At 48.1% G+C, this 16,463-nt stretch overlaps 1 protein-coding gene across 1 annotated transcript in view; it reads right to left on the reverse strand.

Annotated features, from left to right (window-relative positions):
• Positions 1 to 16,132, reverse strand: part of DYRK1A (dual specificity tyrosine phosphorylation regulated kinase 1A) — a 109,703-nt gene extending 93,571 nt beyond the window's left edge. The window contains exon 1 of the mRNA XM_075332905.1: positions 15,457 to 16,132. The gene's annotated coding sequence lies outside the window, so the exon portion shown is untranslated. The remainder of the gene's footprint in view (positions 1 to 15,456) is intronic.
• Positions 16,133 to 16,463: the final 331 nt, after the last annotated feature.

A 16,463-nucleotide genomic window follows, 5' to 3' on the forward strand; every position in this document is an offset into this window, starting at 1 on the left:
CGATATTTACCTTAGTTACCAGCATCTGCAGCTCTCACGCTGCCTGTGCTGCCGGCTCCCTGCTCTCTGCACATGTAGCTGCATTACACATCGGGTTAATTAACCCGATGTGTACTGTAGCTATGGTAGGAGAGCAAGGAGCCAGCGCTCAGTGTGCGCGGCTCCCTGCTCCCTGCACACACAGCTGTGCGCTGGTAACTAATGTAAACATCGGGTAACCATACCCGATGTTTACCTTAGTTACCAGTCTCCGCAGCTTCCAGACGGCAGCTCCGTGCAAGCGCAGCGTCGCTTGCATGTCGCTGCTGGCTGGGGGCTGTTCACTGGTCGCTGGTGAGATCTGCCTGTTTGACAGCTCACCAGCGACCATGTAGCGATGCAGCAGCGATCCTGACCAGGTCAGATCGCTGGTCGGATCGCTGCTGCATCGCTAAGTGTGAAGGTACCCTAAGTCAACAGTAAAGAGAAGACTCCATGAAAGTAAATACAAAGGGTTCACATCTAGATGCAAACCATTCATCAATTCCAAAAATAGACAGGCCAGAGTTAAATTTGCTGAAAAACACCTCATGAAGCCAGCTCAGTTCTGGAAAAGTATTCTATGGACAGATGAGACCAAGATCAACCTGTACCAGAATGATGGGAAGAAAAAAGTTTGGAGAAGAAAGGGAACGGCACATGATCCAAGGCACACCACATCCTCTGTAAAACATGGTGGAGGCAACGTGATGGCATGGGCATGCATGGCTTTCAATGGCACTGGGTCACTTGTGTTTATTGATGACATAACAGCAGACAAGAGTAGCCGGATGAATTCTGAAGTGTACCGGGATATACTTTCAGCCCAGATTCAGCCAAATGCCGCAAAGTTGATCGGACGGCGCTTCATAGTACAGATGGACAATGACCCCAAGCATACAGCCAAAGCTACCCAGGAGTTCATGAGTGCAAAAAAGTGGAACCTTCTGCAATGGCCAAGTCAATCACCAGATCTTAACCCAATTGAGCATGCATTTCACTTGCTCAAATCCAGACTTAAGACGGAAAGACCCACAAACAAGCAAGACCTGAAGGCTGCGGCTGTAAAGGCCTGGCAAAGCATTAAGAAGGAGGAAACCCAGCGTTTGGTGATGTCCATGGGTTCCAGACTTAAGGTAGTGATTGCCTCCACAGGATTCGCAACAAAATATTGAAAATAAAAAAAAATTTTTGGGGTTGGTTTATTTGTCCAATTACTTTTGACCTCCTAAAATGTGGAGTGTTTGTAAAGAAATGTGACAATTCCTACAATTTCTATCAGATATTTTTGTTCAAACCTTCAAATTAAACGTTACAATCTGCACTTGAATTCTGTTGTCGAGATTTCATTTCAAATCCAATGTGGTGGCATGCAGAGCCCAACTCGCGAAAATTGTGTCACTGTCCAAATATTTCTGGACCTAACTGTATTTAGGGCTAGTTTTCTCTTTACAATGGTGTTTTCAGGTTAATTATGCAGAGCAGCATAAAGACACGCCTACGAGGATCCCGTGAGCCACGCCCCAGTGATAAACGCCATAAAATCTTGTAAAAAAAGTAGAACGGTCCATAGTTGGATTTAAAAAGAAAAAAAAACTGAATACCGATGGTAGCACAAGGAATAAAATAAGGCTAAAAACTGGCCCCTTTTGACCTGCTGATGGGCTATTTTTAAAAGGACATCTCCACATTCAAAACCTTTTTTTTAGTTAAATTAAAAATATTTCTTATTATTTAGGGTCTACAGCTCCTACACAGCCAATGCATCACCATGGTAAACTGTCTGAATCTGTCATCATACTTTCTCCCAACAGACCCCCATTACTTGGTATCCTACTGGAAGTATGCTGGCATGAATTTGAAACACAACAATCATATATATATATATATATATATATATATATATATATATATATATATATATATATATATATATATATATATATATATATATATATATATATATATATATATATAAAAAAAACTTAATCAGAAGACTAAACTGGGTTTACTGTCAGTTACCATGAAAACGCATAGGTTTGCATACAGGTTGTAGAAGCAAAAACTATAGAAAATTTAAAAGAAAATCAAGACCATTTGCAAAGTTTCTTCATTTTTTATTTTAGACATTTGGACTGGGGAGGGGGTTGAAAGTTTGCAAAGTTGGAAGAAGCATTCACCAAACTACATCCGGTTAGGCACCAAATTGCAGGCACATCTGACAGGCTTATGGATTTTAGCAGTACCATATTTTCCGGATTATAAAATGATGCACTTTTTTCCCCCCAAAACTGGGGGTAAACTGGATGTGTGTGTCTTATAATCCAGATATGGCTTACTGGAGTGGCAGTGGTGGAGCGGGGTCTCAGGAGGCAGGGTCGGTGATACTGAGGATTCAAAGGAGGGGGGTGTCCCTGCAGTGGAACGGCTCAGGAGGGCCAGCGATGCGGCGGGCGCCATTGATCTGACTGTAGGCTCCCCTGAATTACCTGCGGTTGACGTGATGGACTTCAAGAAAATGGCCGTAGAGTCCTATCTGCACACACGCCGCCTCTGTGGCCATTTTCTTCCAAGTCCGTCTCATCAACCGCGGGCAATTCAATGGAGCCCACAGTCCACTGGATGATTAATGGTGCCTGCGGCCGTGACACCCCCTTGCCGCCAGTATCACCAATCCTCCATCCACGACACCCCCTTGCCTCCAGTATCACCAATCCTCCGTCCACTGAACCTCCTGAGCCGCGACATTGCCGACCCTGCCTCCTGCGGTCTTTCTGAGCCACTCCACCACCGCTTCCCCAGGTGAGATATTAGACGCACTACGATTATAAAACGGACCCCATTTTAACATTAAAAATTATATTTTCCTCTAAATTTGGGGTGCATCTTATAATATGAAAAATATGGTATTTTGATTTGCTGGGTAACTACAAAACCCAAGCCACACACGAAAATGAGTACATGTCCGCGCATGCTGAGAGTTGTAGTTCTTCATCACTCATGTTGCAAACCACTTCAATGTCCATGCTCCGTTAGCAAATCTGCTAAACGCATTCCCCCTCCAAGCCCCCAATTACATGTACACGTACTCCACTCACATAGGCCGAACTGACAATTCACTCCCCTAAAAACAAAAGGGATTGGGGGGGGTGGGGGTCTGAACTTCAACCTGCCCGATGCTAGTGTTTTCCCAAAAATAAGAGGATCTTCTAATATATTTGGCTTCGAAAGATGCTCTAGGGCTTATTTTCAGGGGATGTGTAATATTTTTTATTGCTGTATGTTGCCCCTGTGTTACTGTAAGCCCCTAAGATTTATAGTCAAACATAAGTTAATGCAAAATGAGTATTCACCCCTTCCCATGCCATCAATGATTGGGTGCAGTCAGACTGCCGTATTATTCCCCCGAGGATCGCATCACAAGCCTCGGAGTGGCCCGTCTGCTCTCCTGACCTGAGCCTCGGACAGGCAGTCTGCTCTCCTGACCCGAGTGTGACAGCTGCATAATAACACAAGCAGACATGCTCGGGTCAGGAGAGCAGACGGACAGTCAGGGAACAATATACAGGAATAAAAGTTACATAACCTGAAAGGGCTGCCCAAGGATTATTTCAAGATACTATTAGTATGATGAGCCAAAACTGTTTGGAGTAGGGCCTTATATTGTAAGCATACTCTAAAAAGCCATGCTACGGCCTCTCTGCCGGGCGAGCGAGCAGAGAGGCTACGGCCGCTTTACCGGGCGAGCAGAGAGGCTACGGCCGCTTTACCGGGCGAGCAGAGAGGCTACGGATGCTTTACTGTGCGGGCAGCGAGACTATGGGATTCTTTACTGTACAGGCAGCGATAATATGGATTCTTTACTGTGCGAGCAGTGAGACTTTGGAACTTACTGCCACATGTTGTAATGGTCGATTCACTAAAAGTTCAAGGAGATGCCTTTCTTGAAAAATATATGACAGGTTATGGCTTTGATTGCCGTATGTGGAGTTCTGAATTAATTTTTCCCTCAATATTGGACAATTATCTGCCTCATGAGGCTTACGCCTTCATCTGAATCAACATTAGGTTAAAGGTTGAACTAAATGTAATAGCCACCTGTATTCACGATTTTGTTGTCCGTGATATGTTCTTTTTCGCAACGTGCTCTAATGGGCTGTATGTTTATATGAAAAATTTAAACACTTAAAAAAAAAAAAAAAAAAAAAGAAGCAAAAGAACTAAATGGACTTGTGTTCTTCCAACCTTAAAACTATGAAAACTTTAAAAGGACAATCTTTAATGGCAAATAAAGAACGAATGACCAGATTCCTTATATTCCCAAAAATGGGAAATGTTTCTTGAAAAAAAGTTTTTCTTGATATTTTGCCTATCCTCAAAAGAAGCCATCAATATCAGATTGAAGGTGGTCAAACCAAAGACACCCCCCACTGACACAAGCAACATGGGCCAAAGCAATGCTCCGAGCGCACCAGTCAGATAAATGAGACGCTATGGATAGGTTTTGTGTATGGGCCAAACTAACAGAGCAGCGTGAGATTCCCAATTCTCTACATACCCGGCTGAAAATCGGAATTGTTCAACCATCCAACTATCCCGAAGCCCAATTCTCTGCCTTAGGCTAAGTTCACACTTCTGTTTTGCATCAGTCACATGCGTTGCTTGACGCATGTGACTGATGCGTTGTACAACGGATGACAACGGTGACAAGGAAAAGAATTTCTTTGTCGGACTCCGTTGTGTGCGGGGGGCGGAGTTCGGGGGGCGGAGTTGAGGACGTCAGTGCCGCGGTCTGCATGGCTGGGGACAGGTGTGTGTGTGTGTCTACATGCGGAGTGCGGGAGGGGGCGGAGCGCGAGGGGGCGAAGCCGTGGAGCTGAGGACGTCAGTGCCGCGGGGACTGCAGGGCTGGGGACAAGTGTGTGTGTGGTGTGTGTGTACACATGCGGGGTGCGGGAGGGGGGCGGAGCCGAGTGGTGAAGTGTCGGCCTCCTGGCACACTGTATCCAGGGTAAATATCAGGTAACTAAAAGCAAAGCACTTTTTGCTTGGTTACCCGATATTTATCTTGGTTACCAGCATACACCGCTTAGTGCGGGCTCCCTGCCCCCGTAACCACTGTAAATATCGGGTAACTAACCAAAGCGCATTGCTTGGTTACCCGATGTTTATCCTGGTTACGGGGGCGGGAAGCCAGAGAGCGCATGCGCAGCGAAATACTACAGATCGCGCTGCCCAAAAAACGTTACAGGCTGTGTTGCTCCCGCCCGGCGGTCAGTTAAAAAACGACTGACCGCGACGCAGCGGATGCAACGCAGCATCATCAGTCACAATCCGTCACTAATAGAAGCCTATGGGGGAAAGCAGGATTCCTGCAAAATATTTTGCAGGATACCATAATTCCTCAAGGCTACGGATTGTGACTGATGCAAAACAACGGAAGTGTGAACTTAGCCTAAGTGGAAATTGTGCCAGTCCTACACTCTAGTGATCACGGAGTCACATGGATAAGATATTATTTACAATCTTGGGACAATCCCTTTAAGGAGAGCAGATCGCAGCTCTTTAACACTGGGGTAAGAGCCAAATAACTTGGCGGCGGCTCAACATCTTCCACCTCTTAAGGAAAAAACAATTGTCGCCTACAAAAAGTTGAGACTATTTAGGAGTCAGCCAGCAATCTCCAGGAGAAAGTGAAACTTATTTTATTGCCATCAACTAAAAAAAAACAAAACATCTAAAATAAGAGTCCGAGTGTTTCCCACATCTACCAAGTGATATAACAGAGAATATTTAGGGAAAATTGTGGAAACAAGGAATAAAAAAATAAAAAAGCAACAAACAATCCCACACTGCAGACATTAGGAGCCGTTTGGTTGATGCAAAGTTTTCAGCTGCCCCGAGAGAAAACTTTCGTAGAAAGGAATATAAAGTTGGGGGTCAATAGTCAGCTGGAGCCCCGAATACGTCACTCATTTGTCCTACTCTGATCTATAGAGGCTAAAAAAGTGGAGGCTGGAAAAATATAACCCAACGGTGACCGTAACGAGAACTAGGTCCAGTCCATACAGAAGAAAAGACAATTCTCGCTTATACAGTCATGGCCGCAAGCGTTGGCACCCTTCAAATTGTTCCACAAAATGAAGCATTTCTTTAAGAAAATTATTGCAATTACTCATTATACACATTTATTTCCTCTTTGTGTATTGGAACACAAAAAAAAAAAAACACAACTGAGAAAAAAAGGCAAATTGGACATAATTTCACTCAAAACCCCAAAAATATCCAGGACAAAAATTGTTGTCACCTTTCCAAAATTGTTGATAAACTTTGTTTCGAGCATGTGACGCTTGTTGAACCTCAGCTGTGGTAAGTAACAGGTGTGGGCACTATGGAAATCACACTTTAAACCACATAGAAAGTGGAGAAGTTCACTCTGTCTGTGCATTGTGTCTGGAGAACAGAAAAAGAAGAAAACTGTTTGAGGACTCGAGAACCTAAGCTGTTGAAAAATAATCTTAAAAGGTTACAAGTCCATCTCCAGAGATCTTGATGTTCCTTTGTCCCCGGTCAGCAACATTATCATGAAGTTTACAACCCATAGCACTGTAGCCAATTTCCATGGACAGCAGACAAAAACTGACTAAAGTTTGCAGAGCAGGATAGCCTGGATAGTGGACAAGCCGCGTCAATCAAGTACCAAAGAAATTCAAGCTGTCCTGCAGGCTCAGAGGGCATCCGTGTCAGCATGAACCATTCATCCACATTTGAAGGAAATTAAACAATATGGCAAGAGACCCAGGAGGACCCCACTGCTGACACAGACATAAAAAAGCAAGACTGCAGCTTACCAAAATGTAGGAAAGTAAAACAAGAAATCCTTCTGGGAAAGCATCTATTGGACAAAGGAGACCAAGATAGAGGTTTTTGGTAAAAAATTCTACTCTTTACTGAAAACAGAATGAAGCCTACAAAGAAAAGAACACAAGACCTACAGTCACGCATGGTGGAGGTTCAACGATGTTTTCAGGTTGTTTTGCTGCCTCTGGCACTGGGGGCCTTGACTGTGTGCAAGGCATCATGAAATCTAAAGATTACCAAAGGATTTTGGGTGGCAATGTAGTACCCAGTGCCAGATAGCTGGGTTTATGTCCTAGGTCATGGGTCTTCCAGCAGGACAATGACCCCAAACACTTTAAGAAGTCCCCAGAAATGGTTGGAAACAAACCGCTGGAGAGTTCTGAAGCGGCAGCAATGAGCCCGGATCTAAATCCCATTGACACCTGTGGAGAGATCTTAAAATTGCTGTTGGGAGAAGACTTCTTCAAATATGAGAGACCTGAAGCCATTTGCAATAGAAGAGTCCAAAATTCCAGATGAGAGGAGGAAGAAGCTTGTGGACGGTTATAGGGAGCGATTGATTGCAGTTATTTATTCCAAGTGGTGGGCAACCAAATATTAAGTTGAGGGGGCCAAGAATTTTGTCGCTATTTTTGGAGTTTTGTGTAAAATGATGTCCAATTTGTCTTTTTTCTCTGTTACTTTGTGTTGTTCCAATAAATACAAAAGGAAATAACCATGTGTATAACTGCAATCATTTTTTTTTGTGAGAAATACTTCACTTTCTTGAACAATTTCAAGGGTGCCAACACTTTTGGTCAGGACTGTATATACCTAGTTCAAAAAAGTACTCACAACTTTTAAATTCTGTCCAGACTAGTAAAACTTACACCGGCTTTATCTCCATTTCCAATAGGTTGTGTGAACCAACAGAAGACCCCACCTTTTCCCAAAAACACCAATTAAAGGGGGATCGTTCAGTGGGTCACATCAGTGTCAAAAATTGTGAGGGTGCGAACAAGTGACAAATCCAAAGCATTTGGGGTTTTGAGCAGAATTCCTGAACCATGTGTGCAATTGGTGCAAAAAAAAAAAATAAAAAAAAAGTTAATGAATATGAGATAAAAAGAAAAGTGACTTAAAGGGAACCTGTCAACACTTTTTTTGGTGTATAAGCTGCGGCCACCACCCCGGGCTCTTATATACAGCATTCTAACATGCTGTATATAAGAGACCAGGCCGGGGGTATAACATAAAAAACACTTTATAATACTTACCTAACGGTCGTGCGGTGGGTCTTATGGGCATCTTCGATGTCCGGCGCCTCCTCTTTCAGGCATCTTTGTCCTCTGTCTGAAGCCTGAGTGCATGACGCGGCTACGTCATACACACTCGCCGGTCCTGCGCAGGCGCACTACAATACTTTGTTCTACTGTGTTCAGGTAAGATCAAAGTGCGCCTGCTCAGGACCTGAATGCTGGCGAGTGTGTATGACGTCGGACCCGTCATGCACCGCGGCTAGAGAAGGAGAACAAAGATGGCCAAAAGAGGCGGCGCCGGACAACGGAGACGCCCATAATGCCCACAGAACGACCGTTAGGTAAGTATTAAAAAATGTTTTTTATGTTCTACACAGCGGCCTGGGCTCTTATATTACAGCATTCTAACATCCTGTATATAAGAGCCCGGTGGTGGTGGCCGCAGCTTATAGGCCAAAAAAGTGATGACAGGTCCCCTTTAAAAAAAAAAAAAAATGAAAGTGATGATTTTGTTCCCAAAGTTTTCATAAAACAGACATTGTTCACATTTTGGAGTCTCCAACTGTCTTCATCTGAGCCTTGCAGACAGCTGTGGGCTTGATACAATGTATCAGACGAGGTGAGGACTCAGCCTGGAATCCGGGACAGGAAAGAAATAAGGACTAATGTGTCAAGATGGATTCAAGTTCAAAGCATAAGATCCAGGTCTATCAAAGTCAGACCTATAACTACAGCGCTGACCCAGAGGAAAACCAGAACCTTCACGATGAAGATACCAGTTGCTGTATTTTATAGGGGGAGAGGGGGGGGGGGGGGGGTTAGCCATTTGTGGACTCAAGAAGGACCTGACTCAGGTCCCATCTTCAGTGATCAAGGATCGGTAATAATATATATTTCACAAAACCCATCCAGGCCCTCCTTAAACTTGTCCAACGTACCAAATCACACAGTGACATTTATGAGAAGCACAGAGTCAGGGCCCGCATTCACTCCTCAAGTTGTCAGAACTTTTCCTCAATAAGTAACGAAGGTTTGTCTGGACAATTCCTTTAAGCTTTAAGAGCCGTGCACCACTTGTCGTATAGAGCGGGTCCTTGAACATCTGACCTCACATGTATCGTGTCCCACCCTTGTGGAGAAGTCATTTAATGCGCAGGGGTCTCCAAACTTCCTTCTTGAATCTTTTCCAGAACTCATATGACCCCTTCCTTCCCCCATGTGGCTTCAGACAAAAAAAAAAAAAAAAAAATGTATGTAAAGGATTGGGGGTGATTGGAGTTTTATGTATCGGGTTTGGGGAGTCACACCGTACACATCGGCGCAGAGCAACCAGAGCCTTGTAGTTCGGCACCGCACGTGTACGAGTCTGTGTATAGATACGTAACCACAGCCCACGTGCGTTTCCTCCCCGCCCCTGTGCTGTGCCCACTACAAGACTATTGCCCTGCTGGAAGCAAGTCTGTATTGGGACCTATGCAGGACTGCAGCCTGTGGTACTACAACTCCCAGCATGCCCCAACAGCCTTTCAACACCCAGGACACTTCATGCCATAAAAAAATTGACTTTGCAAAAAAAAAAAAAAATGCACATGCTTGCTTACATTTCGGAAGCAATAACTACATTTCCCAGCATGCCCTGGCAGCCTTTCAGCACCAAGCATAGTTTATCAAATAACCCGTGTTTTCAGATTGTTGCAAAACTACAACTACCAGCATGCCCTGACATTATTTCAGCACCAAGGACAATTCATGAAAACAACAAATCATATGTATCTGATGTAGAACTACAGCTCCCAGCATGCCCTGACAGCTGCAGGGGGCCATTCTAGTACAATAGTGTCCCACCGGCTGGAGATCACGCGCTGGGATGTCTAGTCCCCCCCCCCCCCAAACATTCGGAGCGACACAGGTTGCAAACCAGCGACATAAACAAACCCATCCCGGGACCTCCCCTCACATCCATCCGTGTCACCAGCGTCAGCCTGGATCCTTTACATCCCCGCACATGTGATCCTATACGGACTGAGTCAGAGCAAATGACAGCTCTGTCACCATGCTGAATCATAGATTTGCAACCCAAAAAAAAAAAAAAAGTCAGAGCAAATGACATTACGGAGGAAGCAAATTGTGCATCGCCGGGCCAGGAGGGCCCCAACAACAAGAAGAGGGGCTGCATCAAGAGGTGTCCCCTGTATATACAGCAACCGCACACACATATATACACAGGACACAATCCACATAACTACAGAGATCCACAGTACAGAGAGCACGGACAATACATCTCATGTATCCAGCAAGAAGAATCCGGGGATATACAGTGCAAGATGCATCTCTGACTATACCCGAGAGCAGGAATCAGCTCTACACAAGCGAGGATTGTGTGAACACGTACATATACACAGCTCTCCTGAAGCCCAGCCGTGTGTATACCGTCCATACTCTATATACACACACGTGTCTCACTATAATCAGGTCTCATCGCAAAACCAACAGGCCCTGTATCCCCCCCCTCCCCTGAGGAAGCCTGGGGGGTGGCAGGTTAGACAGCTGTGTAAAGGTGTGTGCATTATGTAATATATATATACGCACGCGTGTGCGAGGAGCCCCGGGTGTGTATACTTATGTGTGGAGCCGTGGGGGTGTGTACATATATGTGTATGGAGCCGTGGGGGTGTGTACACTTGTGTGTATGGAGCCTCGGGGGTGTGTACATATATGTGTATGGAGCCTCGGGGGTGTGTACATATATGTGTATGGAGCCTCGGGGGTGTGTACATATATGTGTATGGAGCCGTGGGGGTGTGTACACTTGTGTGTATGGAGCCGTGGGGGTGTGTACACTTGTGTGTATGGAGCCTCGGGTGTGTACACTTGTGTGTATGGAGCCTCGGGGGTGTGTACACTTGTGTGTATGGAGCCTCGGGTGTGTACACTTGTGTGTATGGAGCCGCGGGTGTGTACACTTGTGTGTATGGAGCCGCGGGTGTGTATACTTGTGTGTATGGAGCCGCGTGTGTGTGTATACTTGTGTGTATAGAGCGTGTGTGTGTATACTTGTGTGTATAGAGCGTGTGTGTGTATACTTGTGTGTATAGAGCGTGTGTGTGTATACTTGTGTGTATAGAGCGTGTGTGTGTATACTTGTGTGTATAGAGCGTGTGTGTGTATACTTGTGTGTATACTTGTGTGTGTGTGTGTGTGTAGCCGGGGTATGTATACTTGTGTGTGTGGAGCCCCGGGTGTGTATACACTTGTGTGTATGGAGCCCCGGGTGTGTATACTGTGTGTGTGTATGGAGCCCCAGGTGTGTATATCTGTATGTGTGAGAGGAGCCTGGGTGTGTATACTTGTGTGGAGCCAGGGTGTGTGTGTGTGTGTGTGTGTGTGTGTATACTTGTGTGTGCGAGGAGCCCCGGGGGTGTATACTTGTGTGTGGAGACGGGGTGTGAATATTTGTATGTGTGAGGAGCCTCGGGTGTGTATACTTTGTGTGTGTGTGTGTGTGTGTGTGAGAGGAGCCTGGGTGTGTATACTTGTGTGAGAGGAGCCTGGGTGTGTATACTTGTGTGAGAGGAGCCTGGGTGTGTATACTTGTGTGAGAGGAGCCTCGGGTGTGTATACTTGTGTGAGAGGAGCCTCGGGTGTGTATACTTGTGTGAGAGGAGCCTCGGGTGTGTATACTTGTGTGAGAGGAGCCTCGGGTGTGTATACTTGTGTGAGAGGAGCCTCGGGTGTGTATACTTGTGAGAGGAGCCTCGGGTGTGTATACTTTGTGTGTGTGTGTGTGTGAGAGGAGCCTGGGTGTGTATACTTGTGTGAGAGGAGCCTGGGTGTGTATACTTGTGAGAGGAGCCTCGGGTGTGTATGCTTGTGTGTGAGAGGAGCCGGGGTGTGTATGCTTGTGTGTGAGAGGAGCCGGGGTGTGTATGCTTGTGTGTGAGAGGAGCCGGGGTGTGTATACTTGTGTGTGAGAGGAGCCTGGGTGTGTATACTTGTGTGAGAGGAGCCTGGGTGTGTATACTTGTGTGAGAGGAGCCTGGGTGTGTATACTTGTGTGAGAGGAGCCTCGGGTGTGTATACTTGTGAGAGGAGCCTCGGGTGTGTATACTTGTGAGAGGAGCCTCGGGTGTGTATACTTTGTGTGTGTGTGTGTGTGTGTGTGAGAGAGGAGCCTGGGTGTGTATACTTGTGTGAGAGGAGCCTGGGTGTGTATACTTGTGAGAGGAGCCTCGGGTGTGTATACTTGTGTGTGAGAGGAGCCTGGGTGTGTATACTTGTGTGTGAGAGGAGCCTCGGGTGTGTATACTTGTGTGTGAGAGGAGCCTCGGGTGTGTATACTTGTGTGTGAGAGGAGCCTCGGGTGTGTATACTTGTGTGTGAGAGGAGCCTCGGGTGTGTATACTTGTGTGTGAGAGGAGCCTCGGGTGTGTATACTTGTGTGTGAGAGGAGCCTCGGGTGTGTATACTTGTGTGTGAGAGGAGCCTCGGGTGTGTATACTTGTGTGTGAGAGGAGCCTCGGGTGTGTATACTTGTGTGTGAGAGGAGCCTCGGGTGTGTATACTTGTGTGTGAGAGGAGCCTCGGGTGTGTATACTTGTGTGTGAGAGGAGCCTCGGGTGTGTATACTTGTGTGTGAGAGGAGCCTCGGGTGTGTATACTTGTGTGTGAGAGGAGCCTCGGGTGTGTATACTTGTGTGTGAGAGGAGCCTCGGGTGTGTATACTTGTGTGTGAGAGGAGCCTCGGGTGTGTATACTTGTGTGTGAGAGGAGCCTCGGGTGTGTATACTTGTGTGTGAGAGGAGCCTCGGGTGTGTATACTTGTGTGTGAGAGGAGCCTCGGGTGTGTATACTTGTGTGTGAGAGGAGCCTCGGGTGTGTATACTTGTGTGTGAGAGGAGCCTCGGGTGTGTATACTTGTGTGTGAGAGGAGCCTCGGGTGTGTATACTTGTGTGTGAGAGGAGCCTCGGGTGTGTATACTTGTGTGTGAGAGGAGCCTCGGGTGTGTATACTTGTGTGTGAGAGGAGCCTCGGGTGTGTATACTTGTGTGTGAGAGGAGCCTCGGGTGTGTATACTTGTGTGTGAGAGGAGCCTCGGGTGTGTATACTTGTGTGTGAGAGGAGCCTCGGGTGTGTATACTTGTGTGTGAGAGGAGCCTCGGGTGTGTATACTTGTGTGTGAGAGGAGCCTCGGGTGTGTATACTTGTGTGTGAGAGGAGCCTCGGGTGTGTATACTTGTGTGTGAGAGGAGCCTCGGGTGTGTATACTTGTGTGTGAGAGGAGCCTCGGGTGTGTATACTTGTGTGTGAGAGGAGCCTCGGGTGTGTATACTTGTGTGTGAGAGGAGCCTCGGGTGTGTATACTTGTGTGTGAGAGGAGCCTCGGGTGTGTATACTTGTGTGTGAGAGGAGCCTCGGGTGTGTATACTTGTGTGTGAGAGGAGCCTCGGGTGTGTATACTTGTGTGTGAGAGGAGCCTCGGGTGTGTATACTTGTGTGTGAGAGGAGCCTCGGGTGTGTATACTTGTGTGTGAGAGGAGCCTCGGGTGTGTATACTTGTGTGTGAGAGGAGCCTCGGGTGTGTATACTTGTGTGTGAGAGGAGCCTCGGGTGTGTATACTTGTGTGTGAGAGGAGCCTCGGGTGTGTATACTTGTGTGTGAGAGGAGCCTCGGGTGTGTATACTTGTGTGTGAGAGGAGCCTCGGGTGTGTATACTTGTGTGTGAGAGGAGCCTCGGGTGTGTATACTTGTGTGTGAGAGGAGCCTCGGGTGTGTATACTTGTGTGTGAGAGGAGCCTCCGGTGTGTATACTTGTGTGTGAGAGGAGCCTCGGGTGTGTATACTTGTGTGTGAGAGGAGCCTCGGGTGTGTATACTTGTGTGTGAGGAGCCTCGGGTGTGTATACTTGTGTGTGAGAGGAGCCGGTGGGTGTGTGTGTGTGTGTGTGTGTGTGTGTGTGTGTGAGTGTGAGTGAGTGAAGCCGGGGTATGTATACTTGTGTGAGAGGAGCCTCGGGTGTGTATACTTGTGTGTGAGAGGAGCCTCGGGTGTGTATACTTGTGTGTGAGAGGAGCCTCGGGTGTGTATACTTGTGTGTGAGAGGAGCCTCGGGTGTGTATACTTGTGTGTGAGAGGAGCCTCGGGTGTGTATACTTGTGTGTGAGAGGAGCCTCGGGTGTGTATACTTGTGTGTGAGAGGAGCCTCGGGTGTGTATACTTGTGTGTGAGAGGAGCCTCGGGTGTGTATACTTGTGTGTGAGAGGAGCCTCGGGTGTGTATACTTGTGTGTGAGAGGAGCCTCGGGTGTGTATACTTGTGTGAGAGGAGCCTCGGGTGTGTATACTTGTGTGAGAGGAGCCTCGGGTGTGTATACTTGTGTGAGAGGAGCCTCGGGTGTGTATACTTGTGTGAGAGGAGCCTCGGGTGTGTATACTTGTGTGAGGAGCCTCGGGTGTGTATACTTGTGTGTGAGAGGAGCCGGGGTGTGTATACTTGTGTGTGAGAGGAGCCGGGGTGTGTATACTTGTGTGTGAGAGGAGCCGGGGTGTGTATACTTGTGTGTGAGAGGAGCCGGGGTGTGTATACTTGTGTGTGAGAGGAGCCTCGGGTGTGTATACTTGTGTGAGAGGAGCCTCGGGTGTGTATACTTGTGTGAGGAGCCTCGGGTGTGTATACTTGTGTGTGAGAGGAGCCTCGGGTGTGTATACTTGTGTGAGAGGAGCCGGGGTGTGTATACTTGTGTGTGAGAGGAGCCTCGGGTGTGTATACTTGTGTGTGAGAGGAGCCTCGGGTGTGTATACTTGTGTGAGAGGAGCCTCGGTGTGTATACTTGTGTGTGAGAGGAGCCGGGGTGTGTATACTTGTGTGTGAGAGGAGCCGGGGTGTGTATACTTGTGTGTGTGAGGAGCCTCGGGTGTGTATACTTGTGTGAGAGGAGCCGGGGTGTGTATACTTGTGTGAGAGGAGCCTCGGGTGTGTATACTTGTGTGTGTGAGGAGCCTCGGGTGTGTATACTTGTGTGTGTGAGGAGCCTCGGGTGTGTATGCTTGTGTGTGAGAGGAGCCGGGGTGTGTATACTTGTGTGTGAGAGGAGCCTCGGGTGTGTATATTTGTGTGTGAGAGGAGCCGGGGTGTGTATACTTGTGTGTGAGAGGAGCCGGGGTGTGTATACTTGTGTGTGAGAGGAGCCGGGGTGTGTATACTTGTGTGTGAGAGGAGCCTCGGGTGTGTATACTTGTGTGTGAGAGGAGCCGGGGTGTGTATACTTGTGTGTGAGAGGAGCCGGGGTGTGTATACTTGTGTGAGAGGTGCCCGGTGCGGGCCGCCGCTGCCGTCCTTACCCGCGTCCTCCGCTGTCGGTCTCCTCCTCCTCCGCCGCCGGTCTCCGCGGCCGGTCTCCTCCGCTGCTCGCCACACGTCGCGGCTCTCCCGTCACATCGAGCACACGGCGGTGTCCGGGGCCTGGAGGCGGCGGTGATGGAGCTGATGAGCCGGTGTCCTCCTCACACAGCGCCCCCGCTCCGCATCCCCTGCTCTCCCCGCCCGCCGCCGCTGCTTCTGCTGCCGCCGCTGCTTCTGCTGGTGCCGCCGCCTCTATCGCTCATATCCCGGCGCAGATCGCACACTCCGCCGCCGCCGCTGCCAGCACTGGGGGAGGAGGAGGCGGCGGTTGTTCCTCGGGTCCCGGCCGTACACAGGATGGAGAGAGGAGGGGGAGGGGGAGGCACAAAATGGCGCGCGTTTCCAAAGCTGCGGAGCTAGGGAGGCGGAGGGAAGAGAGGAGGAGGAGGGAGGAGAGCAGGGAAGCAGTGCCGCCGCCCCCTCCTCACACAGCGGCGACACCGAGCCCCGCACCGGACACCGCGACTCCCGCACACCACCGCACCGGCCTCCGCAGCCTCCTGAGGAGATTTCCCGCATGCGCAATTACCACACATTACCCCCCCCACACGCAATAATACTGCTTTATTAATTATTAATATTCTTCACTTTCCCGTTCACGTGTTACGTTCCCGCTCTATATCCGGGCGGGAGGCGGGAACCGTGCCCGGTTTATATAATAAATTAAAAAAAAAAAAAACGAATAACAAAATGGCGGCGAGATGAACGTGTTACCATGACGACTGTCAATCAGCGCAAAGTCCCCCGGATGCGCGGTGACGTCAGCAGATCGGAGGAGGAGGTGGCGCTGCCGCTGTGGTCAAGGCGATGACGAGGAAGGGAGGGTCACATGACAAATGGGGGCGGGGACTAGAGGTGAAGAGGAAAAAAAAAAACCGGCTGGGGCGTGAGCTTCCAAGCTAATAAACAGAGTTATGTAAATATTGTGTTTGTGAGATATGGAGGG

The sequence above is a fragment of the Anomaloglossus baeobatrachus genome, chromosome 2 (genome assembly GCF_048569485.1).
Source record: "Anomaloglossus baeobatrachus isolate aAnoBae1 chromosome 2, aAnoBae1.hap1, whole genome shotgun sequence".
NCBI lineage: Eukaryota > Metazoa > Chordata > Amphibia > Anura > Aromobatidae > Anomaloglossus > Anomaloglossus baeobatrachus.